The 13783-nt window shown below is 37.8% G+C and overlaps 1 non-coding gene across 1 annotated transcript; it reads left to right on the top strand.

Moving 5' to 3' along the window:
- Window positions 1-213: 213 nt before the first annotated feature.
- Window positions 214-320, top strand: LOC145168218 (small nucleolar RNA R71). The gene has a single exon (XR_013741789.1). It is a non-coding gene; the product is annotated as a small nucleolar RNA R71 (small nucleolar RNA).
- Window positions 321-13783: the final 13463 nt, after the last annotated feature.

The following is a 13783-nucleotide window of genomic DNA, read 5'->3' as shown; positions in this document are numbered from 1 at the left end:
ACAACAACCATGTCTTCAGAATTTCCTCACCCAATTCCTTTAGCTCCATCATGTCTTGGATTATGGTATTCACGAGAATGCTTTGAGAACTCTTCAATCAACTCCTTTACTTCACCCGGATTTTTCTTAGTAAGTGGTCCTTGAGAATCAAGGAGTTTCCTTGTCATGACATTCACCCCGTCATAAAAGATAGACACTTCTTGTTGTATGTTAATGTCATTTTGAGGGCAATTTCTTAGTAACCCTTTATAACGCTCCCATGCCTTATAAAGTGATTCACCCGGATTTTGCTCAAAGTTGGCTATTGCCTTCTTGAGTTTAGATATTTTTGATGGTGGGCAGAATTGTTCCAAGAACTGCTCACGCATCTGTGCCCAAGTAGTAATTGCACCGGGTGGATGTGCTTTCAACAAATCTCTTCCAGCTCCCTTAAAAGTAACGGGAAGCATCCTTAACAACACAGTCTCTCTTGGAACATTCGTGACATTGAAATAATTTGCAATGTCATTGACCTCATCTAAATGTTTATAAGCATCCTCATGATCCTTTCCAGAAAATGGTACATCCTTAAGTGCAGTAAGGATGTGCCATTTCAACTCGAATATTGTAGTGGCGAAAATTGTACGTTGTATTAAACCAGGACCAGCATCGTCTCTTATCCGCTTCTTGTATGCCCCCATGGACATATCCGCAATGTTTGCCATTTTGTTTGCTGGCTCGTCTTCGGGTTTCCATTTCTCTAATTCGAATTCAGGTTCAGACTCGTATTCGGATTCTTGAGGACTAGGTATTTGATGAAGATCTTCAATTTTACTTTTTTCCTTCGAAGATGTACTTGACTCTCCCACGTTCTTCCATTTCTTCTTTCCAAATACTGATTTAAGGTCTTTAAATAGTGAGCTCTTTGGTGGTTGGTCTTCTTTTAAGTTTTTATCCGTCTTTTTGTGAAGGGCCGACTCTGGATCTTCAAGTGGTGGTACCAAAGGTTTGTTGGAACCTCTGGTCATGAACTACTGCAAAATAAACAAAAATAAAAATGTGTAACACCCGTAGATTACGGCAAGTCAATTTAGAGACGATAAGCGTCAAAACTGACTTTTTGATGGAAGATTATCTAGAAGGATTAATCTTACTTAAGCTGTAGTATATGTTACAAGGATTCCGTACATATAAAGAACGCCGAAAACCGAGTTATAACGAAGAAGTTATGACCTGTCGAAGTTTCGCGACAGAACCGGCACGACACAGCGCGACGTAAATAGTGAATTTACGTTAGAGCGATATTTAGCCTTAGCGATCTAAATGAAAGTCGTAGAGTTCGTTAAACCGAGAGCGTGCATAAGAAGAACGTCTAAATCTGACTTCGTATGAGGAAGTTATGATTTTTCTAAGTTTCGACTTAGCGGTATGCAGCCCGAATACTCGATTTGAGATCGAGCGGTTTTTAGCCGAAACAATCTAAACAAGAATCGAAGATCTCGTCGATAGTAGTCCAACGGTAAAAAGACAGACGAAAACGGGTGTCGGATGAAGAAGTTATGAATTTATAACGGAGTTTTCTTGTCCCGGCCTACTAAAAATATATAATAAAAATAAATTCAAAATTAGCCGACGGAGTCTAAACGAAATTTGTAGAGCGTAGTCTCACCTACGCGGGGATAGAAAGAACGTCGAAAACGGAGTTCGTATGAGGAAGATATGAATTTTTGAAGTTTATTAAATAATTTCGATATTAAATTTTATTATAAAATATCCGATATTATCCAAAGAGGGGGGGAGTCAGCGGCCTTATCCGGGTTACGCCCAGCGTACCTAGATTTACGCCCAGCGTAAATCGAAGGTTCCAGCCCCTATAAAAGGAAGTCGAGGCTGCCGAGTTTCTTTGCTCATTTTCTTTCCTTCTCTCGCGTTTTTTTGCCTCGTTTTTCGTGCAAGAAATATCTCGAAGCCCCGGTATTACTCCCGAGCCCTGAAACAAGTCCCGAAGCCCCGAAGATCCCGAGAAGTACAATTCCCGAGCCGAAGCTCTGCCCGCGAGAAGCCAATTTTTGTGAAGATCTTCCAGATATACGGAAGAATACTACTTCTACAAGCCGTAGTGTTGTCTGATCATCTTCTGATCAAGTGAGAGTATAGTTACTTTCTTCTAACACATAAATATAAAGTATTAGCTATGAAATACGTGCTATGTGTTATATATTATTTGTCTATTTGAGATGGGCTTGGAATTGATGTTTTTATACGGGTGTTAAATGATTTAAACTGCGTTTGTATTTATATCTACAAAAATGTTGGGTAGAACATGGGTAGATGGAATAGTTGGTGACGATGCGACTTCGTGCCTATTGAATAAGCCTTGGTAACGATGGGACTTCGTGCCTATTTGATAAACCTTGGTGACGATGTGACTTCGTGCCTATTGAATAAGCCTTGGTGACGATGCGACTTCGTGCCTATTTGATAAACCTTGGTGACGATGTGACTTCGTGCCTGTTGTATAAACCGTGGTAGCAAATGGACTTTGTGCCAGTTCCTTAGGTAAATCCTTAGGAATGAATGAATGAAGGATAGTTGGTTCTTAGGGTAAACCCTTGAGAAAATAAAGGAGATATGGGGATGGGTATTTGGGTTGATTGTTTGATAATTGAATATAATAAATGTATTATTGTGGGTTGAAAACCCTATATGCTCACCAGGCTCCCAAGCCTGACCCACTCAGTTTTCTTTGCATTACAGGTAATGGCACAAGGGTATAAGTTCGTGGACTTGATGAGAGATTTTGGATTATAGATCAGTAGTTATAAATAATTGTTGTAAGGTCTATTTTATATTGTGTATGCTTTTGGTCTGTATCGGAACATGACATCCCGAGATTTTGTTATTTAATGAAAATACATTTCTTCAAGAAATGCTTTGATAAATTTTATTTTATCATATTTCATTTTGGGAACAAATTCCGCAACCGTTTTCTTTAAACGATTACTCTGATTTTAAAAACAAAGCATAAACAAACCAGACTTTTATGGCCGTGAAATTGGGGATGTCACAGTTCGTATCAGAGCATTAGTTTAAGCGAACTAGGAATATTGTAGTATTTCTAGACTTAAACTTAGGATGCTAAGTGATGATCGTGAGGTGTGTGTCTGTCATATTTTAGACACGAGCACTAGTTTATTTTAGGAAAATTGCCTAAGATGCTTTTATGTGCTAAATGTTATATGTTGCCATATATGATATTATTTGTTCGTATCTATGGTTTGTTGCCAACCGGATCTGGAAACCTTATGTGTTTAGAATTCTAAGCGTATAACGACAGTATTAGAACTAGCATGTAAACGTTTCGGAGTGATAAGGATGATATATGTATCTATCGTGAATGAGGATCTAAATTCACCTTATTCGGTGTATAGATCAAGAATGGCAAGAACTAGAAGCGGAGTTGGAAATGCAAATGAGAACAGGAATCAACCACCAGAGATTGAGCAAATACCTGTTGTAGCTGCAGCACCTAAGCCAATGACGATGGCTGGTGTACAAGCAATGATACAGGCGATGTTGGATCGTCAAATGGAGGAGACCAGGCGGTTGCTTCGACAAAATCGTGAAGAACTGTCAATTCAAGTGGAAGAGCCCGAAGTAAATGGAGGAAATTCGGAAGGAGGGAACTACAGTGGGACCGTTGGTCAAGCCAACCCACCAATAGTTCGCCGAAACAACCAGGATGGAGGAAATAACGGACGTGGATGCAAGTACAAGGATTTCATGGCATCCAAATCACCGTGTCTTTCTGGGAGCCCGACATCGGTACAAGTCATGGACTGGATCTCCGAGATGGAGACAATGTTTGAAAGTTGCGAGTGTAGCAACAGACAGAAGACCGCTCTTGCATTTCCTCTGTTAAAATCTAGAGTACTGAGCTGGTGGAAGTTACTGGTTGGTTCAATGCCCAAGGGGGAAGCTAGCAAGATGTCTTGGGAAGAGTTCGTGGTGCAACTGAAAATGCAATACTGCTCTGAGCAGGATCTTCTGGAAATCAACAATGAGTTCCAGAATCTGAAGAAGGGAAAATTGAGCGTCACTGAATACGCTACAAGCTTTACGGAGAAGATGAAGCTTATTCCATACCTAATTCCAACTGAACTTTCCAAGGTCAACAAGTTTGCCAATGGATTACCAGCGGACTTTGGTCCGATAGTCAAGCAAGCAACCACTCTGAAAGCCGCCATCTGGGCAGCCAAAAATGTTGAGACCCAAATAAAAGAAAAGGGTCTGGAGAGAGCTGAAGTTGGAGAGAAAAGGAAGCATGAAGGATCTTCAATGATCAACAAAGAAACCAAATTCTCGAAATCTGGAGGAAGGGATGAAGCTAAGTGGTGTGAGAAGTGTAAAAAGAAACACATCGGGAAGTGTAGCGAGGAGACGGCCTGCTACAAATGTGGGAAGACAGGGCATTTCGCCAACAAATGTGCAACTAACAAGAAGGTGTGCTACGGATGTAACGAAGAAGGGCATATTTCTAGAGACTGCCCAAAGAAAAACGCACCGCCACAGCCAAGGGCAGTCCACATGCTCCTCAACGAAACAGAAAACGATGGGAGGATTAAAAGATGAAGACTTAATATCAATATATAAAGTCTGTATCAGGAAGCATAGCCTGTTAGAGGCATAGTATAGGGTGAACTTGAACTTTTGTGTTATAGTTTCAAGAAATAATATAAACCCTGGTTTTGTTATCTGATGTGTTGAATGATTATATGATTTATATATGGTGACTTGGTTGACTGCGAGACAATACTTGGGACGAGTATGAGTAGGTGTGAATGGTAGTAGAGATCTATACTACCGGAAGCACAGGACTCACGCTTGGATCAGGGAAAGTCAAAAGGTTACCAAGAAGCTAGTAATTGATTCCGTTTTATTCAAGTATGTCATTACCATTGTTTCGGTAATGACTAGTAAGATGGTTGTTATTCTGACCCTAGTGGTCATATCGAATTGAGTCCGACTACAATGAGTTTGTTACGTGGTTCGGATAACAAAGTTCGATGTAACATCTGACTTAAGTCAAAAGATTGGAATCATTTTACAAGCCCTATTTCGTTGATGATTCCGGGACTTAATCATCCTAAGGGGGTGATAATTGTAACGCCCGTATATTAGGGCTAGTCAATTTAGAGACGATAAGCGTCAAAAATGACTTTTTGATGGAAGATTATCTAGAAGGATTAATCTTACTTAAGTTGTAGTATATGTTACAAGGATTTCGTACATATAAAGAACGCCGAAATCCGAGTTATAACGAAGAGGTTATGACCTGTCGAAGTTTCACGACAGAACCGGCACGACACAGCGCGACGTAAATAGTGAATTTACGTTAGAGCGATATTTAGCCTTAGCGATCTAAATGAAAGTCGTAGAGTTCATTAAACCGAGAGCGTGCATAAGAAGAACGTCTAAATCTGACTTCGTATGAGGAAGTTATGATTTTTCTAATTTTCGACTTAGCGGTATGCAGCCTGAATACTCGATTTGAGATCGAGCGGTTTTTAGCCGAAACAATCTAAACGAGAATCGAAGATCTCGTCGATAGTAGTCCAACGGTAAAAAGACAGACGAAAACGGGTGTCGGATGAAGAAGTTATGAATTTATAACGGAGTTTTTCTATCCTAGCCTACTAAAAATATATAATAAAAATAAAGTCAAAATTAGTCGATGGAGTCTAAATGAAAGTTGTAGAGCGTAGTCTCACCAACGCGGGGATATAAAAAACGTCGAAAACGGAGTTCGTATGAGGAAGATATGAATTTTTGAAGTTTATTAAATAATTTCGATATTAAATTTAATTATAAAATATCCGATATTATCCAAAGGGGGGGCGTCAGTGGCCTTATCCGGGTTACGCCCAGCGTACCTAGATTTACACCCAACGTAAATCGAAGGTTCCAACCCCTATAAAAGGAAGTCGAGGCTGCCGAGTTTCTTTGCTCATTTTCTTTCCTTCTCTTGCGTTTTTTGCCTCGTTTTTCGTGCAAGAAATATCCCGAAGCCCCGGTATTAATCCCGAGCCCCGAAGCAAGTCCCGAAGCCCCGAATATCCCGAGAAGTACAATTCCCGAGCCGAAGCTCTGCCCGCGAGAAGCCAATTTTTGTGAGGATCTTCCAGATATACCGAAGAATACTACTTCTACAAGCCGTAGTGCTGTCCGATCATCTTCTGATCAAGTGAGAGTATAGTTACTTTCTTCTAACACATAAATATAAAGTATTAGCTATGAAATACGTGCTATGTGTTATATATTATTTGTTTATTTGAGATGGGCTTGGAATTGATGTTTTTATACGGGTGTTAAATGATTTAAACTGCGTTTGTATTTATATCTACAAAAATGTTGGGTAGAACATGGGTAGATGGAATAGTTGGTGACGATGCGACTTCGTGCCTATTGAATAAGCCTTGGTGACGATGCGACTTCGTGCCTATTTGATAAACCTTGGTGACGATGTGACTTCGTGCCTATTGAATAAGCCTTGGTGACGATGCGACTTCGTGCCTATTTGATAAACCTTGGTGACGATGTGACTTCGTGCCTGTTGTATAAACCGTGGTAGCAAATGGACTTTGTGCCAGTTCCTTAGGTAAATCCTTAGGAATGAATGAATGAAGGATAGTTGGTTTTTAGGGTAAACCCTTGAGAAAATAAAGGAGATATGGGGATGGGTATTTGGGTTGATTGTTTGATAATTGAATATAATAAATGTATTATTGTGGGTTGAAAACCCTATATGCTCACCAGGCTCCCAAGCCTGACCCACTCAGTTTTCTTTGCATTACAGGTAATGGCACAAGGGTATAAGTTCGTGGACTTGATGAGAAATTTTGGATTATAGATCAGTAGTTATAAATAACTGTTGTAAGGTCTATTTTATATTGTTTATGCTTTTGTTCTGTATCGGAACATGACATCCCGAGATTTTGTTATTTAATGAAAATACATTTCTTCAAGAAATGCTTTGATAAATTTTATTTTATCATATTTCATTTTGGGAACAAATTCCGCAACCGTTTTCTTTAAACGATTACTCTGATTTTTAAAAACAAAGCATAAACAAACCGGACTTTTATGGCCGTGAAATTGGGGATGTCACAAAACGTAAATCTGAACAAAAACTAAAAATTAAAAATACTAAAAATACCTTCCTAACTGAACCCACGTCGTGTACTTAAGGTCCACGTTGTGGTCTCAGATCTAAAACAAAAATTAATGCAGAAAATTAACTTTTTGTAGGTTTTACCCCACAAAAAGGGTCGATTAACTTAATGCAAATAAATTAACAATCAAATAAGCCGTTCCCGGCAACGTCGGCAAAAACTTGATGCGTACAAATAGCTACACCTAATTTTACCTACTCTCCTACTAGCTATTTGACTCAGGGCAGTGTACCCCTCGCAAATAGTATATCACAAAAGTCGGGTATCGAACACAAAGAACGGAATCAATTATTTAACCTACTTACTATTAAATTAATCTTAAATTCTAACAAAAGTAAAATGGGTTTTTATCTAATTTTGCAGGTTTAGATGAACTTAATTTATCAACAATTATTCAATCAAATTATTAAAACACTTCTGTTTGTTTGAATCCACTTTCCCTCAATAGTTTAAATATTAATTATAACAATTCTTGTTGGTTACCAATTAAAATATTATTAGCAATTCAATTCCAAATTTACTAATATTCAATTAATTCATGTAGAGCTATGCATGGTCACACATAATTTAACACATAATCAATTATTAAATAAGATTGGATCTATGTAAGATTGAGTTAACAAACATAATTGTGGTCACAATATGAGTTCTCTAGCACAGCCACATTCAATACTTCAATTGCTTATCTAATATTGGTTTGATCTTAGCTCTAATAATATAATGTTCACTAAATTATTAGGTAGTCAAATTCATGCAGATTAATGGTAACTAAACTACACAGAATATGAATCAAAGCTATCAAGTATCAAATTGAGCATGCTAGGTATAAACAATCAAACAGAAGACATTAACCAACTCGAAAAGTCTAAATTAATATTAACAAACCATGAGTTCCAGCTTCATCTAGCTAACAGAAGCAGCTAGATTTTGCTACTCAACAAAGCAATCACACTAACAAACTTCATAGTTAAAGACATAGTAATGTACCAAAAAAAGAATAAACTATGATCTCCTTCTTCTTCCTTGGTTGAAATTCTGGGTTTTCTGGCTTGTAATCCTCTGAAAAACGACTTCTGGAACTCAATTCTTCCAAAAAACCAACCTCTAAACCCGTAAGTGTTATATATATATATATATATATATATATATATATATATATATATATATATATATATATATATATATATATATATATATATATATATATATATATATATATATATATATATATATATATATATATATTACTTGTCATGAAATTACATTCCACATCGTGGAATAAGGTTCCACGTCGTGGACTTAGATGAATCCTTATCAGGCAAGGATTTCGACTTTGTGCGTACTCATCTTCCAAAATTTTCCTTTCCACGTGTGTAAGTGATATCCACGACGTGGATACAACTGTTTTTGTGGGATTTCTTCTCTTTAGTCTTCCAAGCCTCCAAAGTTTCCTCTTTTGCCACCTTTAGTCCTTTTTCTTCAAAATGACTTATTTTGGCTGCAAAATACAATTTAATCCTATAAGTACCATTATTCCATGCAAATAAGTGAATAACCAAAATATGTATAAAAATGTATTCAAATATTGCCTAAAAGTATGTATAACTATGGCAATATCAGTTACGTTGACAGGCGCCGATCTGAGCTGGAGTTCCAGGTGGGAGACATGGTATTACTGAAGGTCTCACCCTGGAAGGGTGTGATTCACTTTAGGAAAAGGGAGAAATTGGGTCCCCGATACATTGGGCCATTCAGGATCATTGTCAGGGTTGGCAAGGTGGCATATAGACTGGATCTCCCGGAGGAGCTTAGTCAGGTCCACAACACTTTCCATGTGTCACAGTTGCGAAAGTGCATAGCAGATGAGGGGGCAGTGGTATCATTAGACGATATACAGGTCGACGAGCGCCTAAATTACGTGGAAAGTCTCGTGTCCGTTCTTGAGAGGAAGGTAAAGGTTCTATGGAATAAGGAGGTACCTTTGGTAAAGGTACAGTGGGAGCACAGGAGGGGATCTAAGTGGACATAGGAGCCGAAGGAAGAGATGTGGGAGCACTACCTAGATTTGTTCGCCGCAGCAGACTTCAAGGACGAAGTCTAGTTCAAGTGGGGGAGAACTGTAACACCTCGACTCCTAGGTATAAGTTTTAAAGCATTATGTACATGTTTATGGACCTACGCGGCAAGTTGGTTTCCCCAACTCGTCATGTAGAGGCGGGTTAGCCCGCGTGGATTATTGGACCTACTCGACGAGTCGGAGTGTCCTGACTCGACGAGTAGGAGCTGCTTATGAAAACCTTAATTTTTAGGGTTTGCACCCTATTTAAAGAACCTTAACTCCTCTCCCCAGCCTCTCTTACCAACCTATCGTCCAGAAACAAACCCTAGCAAGCTAACTCTCCATTTTTAAGTGTGTGAGGCTAAAAGAGTGTGTTTTGGTGCATTTCTTGAAGAGATTTGAAGACTTAGAAGCTTGGAACGAGAAGAAGCTTGTAGATCCAGCATCTACTTCATTTTTGCATTTATTTGAAGGTAAAAAGTCTTTACCTTGGCTTTCCATTTCTTAGATCTTCTCTCATGCATGAATATGGTCATTTTGAGGAAAAATGGGGTCATTCTCGGATTTTGAACTTGTCCAGAAGATATGGTCTCAGATCTGGACTCCTATAGGTCCCAAATTCATAAAGTTATTAACTTTATCTAGTATTAACCCCTCACCATGCCCTAAACCTCATTCTAGACTTGGTTTTAGTATTCTAAGCCTTTAATACCTTGATGCACGTAAAGTTTGAAATTTTACGTGGAATATGTGCCTTAGGAAGCTAGATCTACAAGTTGGAGCTTTGGAGTAGCTTAAAAATGTCTGAATGGGAAATAGACTGAAGGGACTCGACGAGTTGCATGGTCAACTCGATGAGTCCGATGAAGATTGACCGTTGTTGGTTTCTGCATGGACTCGGTGAGTCAGTGAGACGACTCGATGAGTCAGTTAGGGTTTTCCCGACATTTAGACACGCATGGACTCGACGAGTTGTCTAGAAACTCGACGAGTCAACTAAGGTTTTCACGACTTCTCGAGTTCTGGAAGGACTCGACGAGTCAGTGAGCTGCACTCGACGAGTTGGGTCAACATGGACTGTTGACCTTGACCGTTGACTTTGACTTTGACCAAGGGTTGACCAGTTTGACTTCTGGGGGTATTTTAGTAAATTGGGAATTTATGGAAGTGGTTTTATGGTGAATATAGGTGGTGGAGTTCGTGGTTGTGATTCGAGAGTTTGACCTTATCACTACAGTTCGAAATTTGTGAGGTGAGTTATCCTTACTATACTAAGGGGTCTAAGGCACCAAGGTCGGCCCATTGGATTAATATCCTAGTAGTTATTGATTTTTTGAGTATGTGTTAGATATGCATGTTAGTTTGATATGCTAGTCTGGTAGATCTATCGGACTACCTATGATACTGTGTGATTATCTATACATATGTTATCCGTTACACGTCGACATGTTATGTAGGTAGGGTTGAGGTTGCACTGCTCCGTGCGGTGACCAAAAAACCCTGGATTTTGCCAGATATGAGCTGAGGGCCAGGGAAGGCATGCTAGACTCATACTGAGGACTCCTAAGCATTCCAGATGCAAGCCGAGGGCCAGGAGAGCATTCCAGACTCAGAATGAGGGCTAATCATTTCGTTGTAGTTCTAGGACTGAGGGAGCAAACCAGATATGAGCTATGGGCCTGTAAGGTAAGCCAGACTCACACTGTGGGCTCATGGGTAACCCAGTCTATAAAGCTGTGGACCCATTACATGTTGTTATTATGTGTACTATTTGTTATGTATTAGTATTTTGTGGGAACTCACTAAGCTTCGGGCTTACAGTTTCAGTTTTGGTTTTAGGTACTCCGGATGATCGCGGGAAGGCGAAGGCGTGATCGTACAGCTCCTCACATTTTATGATTTTGAATCTGGGATACTCTAACATGAAACTATTTTGAAAACACTTTGTAATAATTAATGGTTTTTAATTGGTTGGAAAAATTTTAAATTGGCTTGATTTTTATGGGTGTTACACAAATGTTGTTGTTGTGCTGATTTAGCTGAAATCTGTATGTTCCATCAACGTTGTTGTTGATCTTTCATTTCCCAGAATTTGGTGAAATCGATTTCATTTTGTAGAAAGTTGATTGATCAACTTGCAAAATTTGGTGTGTTTTGTTGGTTAAAGGTTAAATTAATCAAACAAAAAAGTTGATAGACGAGAGGATGAGGACATCGTTGAAAATACTTTGCTATTAATGGGATGATGTGGGCTGTATGTTGAAACATGAAGAAATTGAGGCTAACATAGAAAAGTATGACAATATAAAAACAAGATGGTAAACTTGCAGGTGGTGTAAAGCTTGGTGGAGATGCGATTGCATTCACAGATGTTGTTGGTGCGTCCATGACAGGATCAAAACAAGATGCTAATCAATCATCCGTATGAATGAATTTTTTTTTACAATTAGGTTAGTAGATTATAGTTTGGGTAAATTGGAAACAAAAATTTGTAGAGCGTTCGTATGTGAAAAAACCATATTCATGGAAGAAATGATACTTGTTTAACAACTTGTTTTAAGACTAGAATTATTAAATTTTCGGTGTTGAAAAACCATTTTCGGTTTATAAAATTAGTTTATTGAAATTTCAGTTTATTCCAGCAGCGTGCAAGGGTTAAAAAACAAACATGCTTCTTATTACAGTATACATCCATTTGGTATACCTCTTCTGCTGCAGAGGGTTGCAGAGGTGATCCGCAGACTTTATGAATTTTTGCTTCTAAAAAACAAAGAACAACTAAGTATACCTGAACCTGAAAGACACAAAAAACAAAACGGTAAGCTACAACGAGCTTAGTGAGTAACCATATCAACAAGATATAAATTAGTTACACAAATATGTTAGCATACGCTCAACATGTAATCCTAATGTATCTTTCAATCATTTAATCCACAAGTACGGTATTACTGGCACCAAGTCTACCAGTTATTATTCATAATAGACTTACATCCAAGAAAGCTACTATCAATTCCAGTTAACCTCTCCTCAATAGTAATCAATACTATATATACTACAAACTCATCCAACCAACATTTCTCTTACTTGTATTACAACCATTTAATCTTTCATATTCTTTCGCGAGTATAGTATTTCAGCCACCAAGGATACTATCATGATATAACGCTAACATACACGCATTTATACATCCTCACAACTCTGTACTATTACAATCATCAAGACCACCAATAATAATTGATTCCACTATAGTGATGTTAATATCACTAAGACCACCACTAACAAACAATCTTATGGCAGTGGTGTTACGGTCACCAAGACCACGACTAATAATTGATCTCATTATAATGTTGTTACAGTCACTAAGACCACCACTAAATTAGTCCATGATATTACAGTCCCATACAATGCTAATTACGACATTAAGCATACCACTAATTCTTTCTAAACAATCTACCATTATAGCATTATAGACACGAAGTCCACCATTGACTTGCATTCCTCAAATGATGATATGACAGTCACTCAGAGTACCACCACTCATCACTACCAATGTACAAGTATAACGTTACAGACACTAAGTTTGTCATTGACTTGTATCGTTCAAATAATGGTATCACAGTCACTCATTCTAGAATTAATTTCAGACATATCGACTCACAGTATAATACCACCATTTATATAATTTTATCAAGGCATGCAACCTTATCATATGTCCTTATAACTAATAAGACTACTTTAGTCTAGCACATATTTGTTCACTAATAGTACACCAACATCCTGTTATACAATAAACATGAAATTTCATAAATAATATAATGGAAAACTCATCTCTTATGATACTATAGTAATTAACTAGGATATCTGTATACATTTCACCATAATACTTCATTATATAATTTCTCCGTTACTCATGACATAAATGGCTTAGCGAACATTCCAGAATTCATAATCAATAACAACTAGATTAATTATTTAATTTATATGACTTATTTAGAATGTAACTCATCCAATACATTATTTCATATAGCTATTACCTGCTATAATATTCAACTATATCAATTCACCATAATTCTCAACTATTCCCAGCTGTACATGTTGTAATTCAATAATTCATAGGATTGCATTTATCATGAAATTAAAGCAATTCAACAACAAACATACATCTAGATAACATATATTTAGAAAAGGAGTGTGGTTACCTGCCCGAGTAGTTAGTGAAAGCTATCATTCTTGCCTCCAACTCTGTGTTGCTTTCCAACTTGTCACTTGTCCAAACCTGTTTGGACAATATATCAAATTCATTAGAACTTTTCTAATCTCACCGCATATCAACCATAGTGATCAATTACTGGATCGCTAACTAGAATCGAGAACTTTTAGTCAGCAAACTAGTCTAATTTCCATATATAATCACCTAACGACTTAACTTCATAAGTCGTCAACCCAATCGAAAAATATTAGTAAACTAGGGTGTATAACCCTTAGCAACCAAATTAACATTTAACAAATCACC

Source organism: Lactuca virosa, chromosome 3 (assembly GCF_052849685.1).
Source record: "Lactuca virosa cultivar CGN04683 chromosome 3, Lactuca_virosa_CGN04683_v6, whole genome shotgun sequence".
Taxonomy (NCBI): Eukaryota; Viridiplantae; Streptophyta; class Magnoliopsida; order Asterales; family Asteraceae; genus Lactuca; species Lactuca virosa.
The sequence above is the reverse complement of the archived record's forward strand: the minus strand, read 5'-3'. Positions and strand labels throughout refer to the sequence as shown.